At 37.0% G+C, this 7,970-nt stretch overlaps 1 protein-coding gene across 1 annotated transcript in view; it reads right to left on the bottom strand.

The window, feature by feature from the left end:
- The window catches only part of LOC147625255 (uncharacterized), a 37,504-nt gene extending 36,042 nt beyond the window's left edge, over positions 1 to 1,462 (bottom strand). Inside the window, exon 1 of the mRNA XM_086818554.1 lies at positions 1,366 to 1,462. The gene's annotated coding sequence lies outside the window, so the exon portion shown is untranslated. The remainder of the gene's footprint in view (positions 1 to 1,365) is intronic.
- Positions 1,463 to 7,970: the final 6,508 nt, after the last annotated feature.

Here is a 7,970-nt window from a genome sequence, read left to right as displayed (position 1 = left end):
CCTACTACCGAAAGGAAGTTACAAATGAGTCTCTAGATCTGGCCAATGCATGATCTGGTGAAAGCCCAACACATGATGTATGTGGTGGCCAAGAGCACCACCTAGTTGGCACCACCACTGGCCTACAACCAAGCACAGCCGCAAGGGGCTGCAATACAACAGCTCTTGCCAGATATTCAAGAGTCGCCCTACCTGCTACTTCGGGAAGATGTTGATACCCCCTTGGCATCCAAGGTAGTGCATAGGGGTGCCTTGGGGGGGATACTAAAAAGCCTCAACTAGTCACCAAGTCTGGGTGGGGGAGGAACCTTTGCAGAATCAACAAGACTTATGCCAATTAGTCTTTGCCCCAGAGACAAGGTAGAACAACAACAAAATCCTGCAGATTCCCTAAAGCTGCCATATTGTCTGCGAACTTCTAGGAGCCCCTCCAAGATGGAGATAGATAAACAAAAAAACTGTAAACCTGCATCCTAGGGTTTCGAGAGTTGCTCATGGCCTCCACCATGAACAAAAAGAGAAAAGAGGGTCAAGGGGCAGCGTTGACGCATATAGAAAAAGCTGGCTGGGGGTAAAGGAATAAAGCCCTTACCCACATGGCTAATCAGATCAAGCAAGTTTGTGTATTGTAGTTTTGGGTCATCTGGCCGTCTACCCAATAAGCCTCCATGGAGAAGCTGAGTGTTCTTGCAGTGGCTGTGACCCTATGATCAACTGCAACACCACACACGTGGAGACACACACACGCACTTTTTCTTTTAAGTGAAACCATTGCTTCATTAATAAAAAGTAATGTACATTCATCGCTGTCCCAGAGTGGGACAGACGTGACTCAGATCAGAAACGGAGGGAAAACACCTCAAGCTGCAGAAAAAAGCAAGCTATCCAAGATCATAAGAATGTCTGAGAGACTGATAAAGTGATCTACAGAAGAAGGAAAAAGGGTCAACATGAACAACAGAAAAAAGCAGCTGATTTCGAACATGGTATACAGCCCAGAATGCCCAAAATCTCGTCCAATCCAAGAAGAATGCATCAACTTGCAATGGACGAGAGAGTCAACCAAAAAGCCAAAACTGCCTCCCAAAAAAGTTTGCCTGGAAATCATGCCCATAGGCCCCTTGATAATCTGTCCAAGAGGGCTCGAGAGTGCAAGCAGTACCACAAAAGATGGGGCAGAGGCCCTTAAATTCAAATGAACAACATAAAACCCTGAAATTCAAACCCGTCGCACAGACAGAAAAGAAAACATTTAACCCTAAAATAGACAAAAACAATTAAAAACCTCAAACCAGTCACAAATCCCTAAAGTAAAAAACCCCAGATTTCCAAACTTCTTTGAAATTTTGCAACAAACGAGCGTACCTGCCTGCAATCAGACAAATGCCTGCAGTCCGACAAAAACAGAGCGATTAAATATTAAGTTAATATGCTTTCCTGAGAGGAGCCGCAAAAATGGAAATCTACAAATTGCAATACACTTTATAGATTTTTTGAAATTAAAAAATTATTGAAGGTCCATTGTATATAGTTTTTTTTTATAAATAGGCCGCTTTATATTAGAATAAGAAAAGAAGATGGATATCTATCTATCTATTAACCATGGACAACCAAGGCACAAGGAGAGGAGAGAAAAAAGAAATCCTGGATTTTAAAAAAATAAGAAACTAGAATGCTTGGGTACCCTTATCCTCTTGATTGCTTGTATGTGTGCGTTGTCAACATACTTTGAAACAACGTGTGTCCTTCTATTCACGTATAAACATCTTGAAGCGCTTGAATGAAGATGGACATTGCAACCCATACCATTTCTGCAGCACGTCCTCTTCGTATGCGTGTCTTTCTCAAATTTTTATATGAATAGCTTATAGAGCTTAAACGAGCATGAACATCAAGGCTATGATTATATTCGACGTGAGGAATAGATGGACATCCATAGAGATCTCAGAGTACATCGCAAGGTGGATAATTCCAAATTCATTACCACATTTGAATCTGAGCTACACGTCATTCATCAAGTCATAGGATTTTTGTGCTCATTTGTGTGAGTGAAGTTTTTCTTTTTACACCATACATAAAGTATAGCGAGGAGTTGGCACATGTTAAAACCGTAAGATCTCTCTAGATAATTGTGTGAGTGAAGTTTTTTTTTTAACACCATACATAAAGTATAGCGAGGAGTTGGCACATGTTAAAACCGTAAGATCTCTCTAGATAATTGTTATGTGCATAAATCAGGCATAAACTCATCCACCCGACCAACCTCAAGCCCAAGGGATGCACACATGAATTATAATGAAGTACATCATACCTTTACCTTGATGTCCCATACCATCAAGAAGTATAACTCCAATCCAGTAGCATGTAGCTATAGTGTGAAATGGTAGGGGAGTAGATATAATCCTCTATACAAGAGAACATCATATCATAACCTAGCCTCGAGATAACATCATAGCCTTAGCCTCCCTTGAGTGTGCCCCATGCCCCTATTATATAGGAGGGCCCTCAAGTGACTCTTGACACTCCATTTCCCATGTGTGACCCTTGGATGCCTGACCCTAACCTTAACCCTTAAGGTTAGTCCTAACCCATGCTCCACTAGAGCTTGTTCCCATGCTCCTATGCTCACAAGCCTAATGTGGGTTAGCCTCCTAGTATACACATACATAATGGGTATTTATAACATACTTCCCCTCTCTCAAAACATTGCACTTTTGCAATGAAAAGGAGAACTGCGCTGACCAATCTCAACCGACTTCCAAGTCGAATCCTCTATTTCTCTATCTTTCCACCTAAATTTAACCTCAGGGATTAGTCAACTACAAAGTTTCCTTTCCCTGAATTCAAGTATCTTATCAGGTTCATGTGGAACATAAGATAAATCTTCGACTTCAACGAGTTCTTGAGGAGTAACTCTGTTATCCTCATCTCCCAGTTTCCCTTTCAATCTATCGATATGAAAGACTGGATGAACTCTAACAATTGGAGGTAGTTTTAGTTCATACACAACCGTGCCAATCCGATGTATAAATCGAAATAGACCACAATATCTAGGAGATAAATTCGAGCATTTTCCTTTTGACAAAGTCTAAGAATCTTTAGGAACTTTTAAATAAACCAACGCTCCTGGTTCAAAAGACCAAGTTGAGCGTCCTCTATCGGCATAGAATCGTGCCCTATCCTGAGCACTCCTAATAGAATCCTGAGCTTCAGTAAAAGCATTTCCTGCATATCATGCAATAAATCCCTCGATGCATCAAGCTCGATGTCCTTAAGACTGACATCAATAGGTGTCTTGGGTTGATACCCATACATAAGCATGAACGGACTAAAACCAATAGTTGTATGTTTAAAACTATTTATAGACAAATTCCATCATTGAAAGATATTTTTCCCAATTTGATGCTTTTCCGGAGATATGCATGAAGCATATCCTCTACGATATGATTCATATGCTCTGTTTGCCCATTAGACTGCGGATGATCAGAGAAATTCATACTCAAAGTAGTTTTCTCGTTGTAAACCATTAGGAATAAAGTAAGAAAACATGGCATTATTACAGCAGGAACCAGGTATCCATCGGCGGCCCAATCTACCCACATCTGCTCATGGGATTATCGGCGTCCCAAGTTACCCATATCAACATAGAGAGTCATCAACGTCTCAATGAGTCACATATGTCCATCCGTAAACCATCAGGTTGACTGTATAAATCACCTAAAGTACAAAACTAGAGAAAGAAATGCCAACAAAGGAAAAATCTAAATTTTCTTAATCTGAACACAACAAGATAAACTCGTTGAACTCTAAAGAAAGAGATTTCAACAAGTGAAAATGCCGAGACGAGATTACACTCATCAATACATGCAAGCTATAGATAAAAGAAGTTTATCTAGAGAATGCCCACACAATAACTTTAAATGAATTCAGAAAATGAGATTGTCTTTAAATGAATTCAGAAAATGAGATTGTCTTTAAATGTTGAGGTCAACATGCTAAGTGATGTAAGATCGCTAGCGTCCCATACCACCATGATACCACCCATACATACCTTACCAATTTGAAACTCCCTAGTATGCTATCTAGGAAATATGAATAAAATCCTGTATAAAAGGAATAAGATGGCCTTATCCCATACTTTCACATACTAAAACCTGTCTCTATATACTTGAGACTACATCAAGGAATAACTCTTTTCGAGTACATCATTAGAAAAGAATTTGAATTATTGGCGCCTTTCTAATGATAACTACCCAAAACACAATACAGTTAAGGTAGAAAAATAAGTCACCTAGATATATAAGTAACTAGGTATCTAAGTTAGAATATGTACAAAAGTACAAGGAACATAGTCCAAAATTATGTGTAAAAAACGAAGGTAAATACTACCCTCAAAGCACATGAAATTATCCAAAAGATTAAAAGATCCTAATAAAACCATGGATAAAAGCATAGAAGCTCGTCAAATCCATGAAAACCATAGTTGATCTCATAAAATCAATGCATGCTATCTAATGATCATTAGTCGTGCCAAAAGAAGCATTTAAAATTGGTGGCCAACTCATCAATTCGGAGTATGAACGTGGTGTCGTTCAAGCAAAACTCCAAAGTAAGCAAGTGAAACACATGTGTGTAACACTCATTAAAAAACCTCTAGATACAAGTGATCTAGGTAGAACCTGATGAGTCCATATAAAACTTAGAAAACATCCAATAAAAATCCACCAAAACAAACAGTTCAACTAACCCATGACAGAATTTCTCTTAGGTCTAAGAAATTAAGCATAGACCACACTTAAACAAGTGCAAAATAAATTATCATGGGAAAGTGTCAAAGGTGAAATACACTTTGAACGTAAATTCTAGCCACCATCATTGAAGAAATTAAGGAACATGTCCAAAAAGAATGCCTAAACAATGGTAACAAATCATGAAAATATCGTTTAGAATTAATCCAAACCGAAATAACTACTAATACGAGGTATAATCGTATTAATAATATGTAAATAACCCACATCTATCTAATGTCAGCACACGAGAAATCGTACTTCAACATTAAATAACCCTCGAAAATATTAAATTCTCGAGAAAAAGAATTATCATGATTTTTTTCTAATTTTTTCTATTTTTTCTAATTTTTTCTAATTTTCTAGGACCTTAAAATATGATAATTTTGAATTCCACCAAACCTATCTTATGGCATTCCAAACCTATATTTTTCCAAAAAAAATTTAGCAATTAGATTTGCCAAAATATAATTGATATTTCAAAAATACCAATTTTTAAGATTTCTAAAAATAATTTCTAAAAAATTTCTAATTTTTCATGAGAATCCCATCGTTCACGAAATTTCCAATTCTGCCCGACAATTCTCAAATCCAATGAAAATTTAAAATTTCAATGGATTTTCTTCATTTTTTGGGTCAAAAAATATAATTTTAAACGAATTTGAATGGTCACGGACACCCGAATGGACACACTACATGCCAATCACCAACCCCACATTTTTCAAAAATTTAAAATAATCTTTGTCTAATTTTCAAGATTTTTTTGAAATTTTTAATTTATCCCCGAATGCATAAGAATACGAACTATCAAAAAATTTCAGAATCCCAATGGTTTTCCCGGAATACGGAAAGCCAACAGTTTCGGGAAAATGAAAAGACAAAAAAAAAATGGAATGTGAAAGGTCAAAAGTTTTCGGAATCCGAAAGGTCAAAAGATTTTTTCGAATTCGGAAAGCCAAAAGGTTTCTCGGGAATGCGAAAAGCCAAGAGTTTTCAAGAAAATAAATTGAGAAATTTTCAGAGATTTTTTTTTCTCAAATTTTATATTTTCTCCCTTTTTCAGGCTTTTTCTCCAAGTTTTTTTTATAAAAGATTTCAAAAAAATGTAATTAAAAAATACTTTTTTAATAAATAAATCTTTAATTAAGCTTTAAGCAAAAAAAAATTTAAAAAAATTCAAGGGGGAGGCGATTTTCGCCCGCAGAGACTACAACGCAGCCCTCCCTCTGCGTGTTTTCAAAATCATGGGAGAGGAGTCCTCTCTTCTCTCCCCTCTCTCCTATTCTTCTTCTCCATTCCTTCTCACTTTTTCCAGCCCCTCCTTCTCTCTGTTAAATGAGAGAAAATTAAGCTTTAATTAAATTTTTAATCATAATTAAATCCTAATTATGATTAACATTAATAAAAAAATGTGCTTTTTAAGAGGTGTTCATACACGCGGTTCATACACGCGGGAGGAAAATTCAGAATTGAGAGGAGAAGAGATTTCCACACACACAGGAGAGCATTCAATGCATCAATTGGCTACCCTACACTGCATTTCAACAGAAAATTGGCAGAAAATGATAGCATGTCCGTGGAAAACCCACAAAAATGTATAAAAAATACATTTTTAACCATAAAAATGCTCTAAAAATTTATAAATAATTTTAAAAAAATCCTAAAAATTATAAAAATTTAGGAAATCCATTCTACCAAAAATATCTACAATAAAATATGCAGTATTTTTGTAAAAAATTCCATTAATGCTTATTTTAAACCATAAAAAATATAGAAAAATAACATTTAAACTCACATAATCTCCCCGCAACGTCGATTCATCCATTGAATAGAAGAAACATGCGTTCTAATCACCATATCAATGATCCACATGCAAATCATCAATACAAATCAATAAAATAACATTTTTATTTAGTAAATATTAAAATTTACTTCAAAAAATACCAAAAAAATTTATAATAAGAAAGAAAAAGTAACAACAATTAACTAGAGATAGCTCTAATACCACAGTTAAAACCCTAAGATCTCTCTAGATAATTGTTATGCATAAACATGCATAAATCAGGCATAAACTCCTCCACCCGACCACCCCCAAGCCCAAGGGATGCACACATGAATTATAATGAAGTACATCATACCTTTACCTTGATGTCCCATACTATCAAGAGGTATAACTCCAATCGAGTAGCATGTAGCTATAGTGTGAAATGGTAGGTGAGTAGATATAATCCTCTATACAAGAGAACATCATATCATAACCTAGCCTCAAGATAACATCATAGCCTTAGCCTCCCTTGAGTGTGTCCCATGCCCCTATTATATAGGAGGGCCCTCAAGTGACTCTTGACTCTCCATTTCCCATGTATGATCCTTGGATGCCGACCCTAACCTTAACCCTTAAGGTTAGTCCTAACCCATGCTCCACTAGAGCTTGTTTCCATGCTCCCATGCTCACAAGTCTAATGTGGGTTAGCCTCCTAGTATACATGCACATAATGTGCATATAACAGCACAGTGGCCCTAAAATTCTATAAACATAGGAGAGCGTGCCCTTCCCCATTTCCCAAATAGCACTTTCGATATCGAAAGTGGACCAAAATACCTTCAATGTGGAAGGCGGCCATTAGTCCTACGTATTGATTCATGATACAAAACTCATTTTCAAATGTGGTGATAATGAATTTGTAATTTTCTAATTTGCGAAATACTTTGAATCCTCATCGAACATCAGAACAGGCTTTAAGCTCATAGATTGCGGATGTCAGTCTAGCGTATGCTTTCAAATCCATGAGCAATGGTGTGCACCTAGTTTTGATGATGACGTGTGTGTGTGTGTGTGTGTGTGAGAGAGAGAGAGAGAGAGAGAGAGAGAGAGAGAGAGAGAGAGAGAGAGAGAGAGAGAGAGAGAGAGAGAGAGAGAGAGAGAACCTGCTTGCGTTTGTGCACCAAGACATCTTGTGCATGAGGTAGTTGGGGATTCTCAAGCATATATCAGCTTGCGAAAGAGGTAGCTTCTTCTCGATGACTAGCAATATATACGGTCCAGAACACAAAATCAGCCTTTGTAAAAAGTTTCTGTTCAGGGTGTTATAGGGTTTTTGTTTAGGGTAAGCTAGTCTTCGTGGCTATGGAAAGCCCCTGTGATCATCATCTTCTCTTGTTGTTTTTGCTCTCATTTTTTTT

Source organism: Cibotium barometz, chromosome 24 (genome assembly GCF_041138505.1).
Source record: "Cibotium barometz isolate CiBa-2024 chromosome 24, ASM4113850v1, whole genome shotgun sequence".
NCBI lineage: Eukaryota > Viridiplantae > Streptophyta > Polypodiopsida > Cyatheales > Cibotiaceae > Cibotium > Cibotium barometz.
Note: the sequence above shows the minus strand (reverse complement) of the source record. Positions and strands in the feature narration are given on the sequence as shown.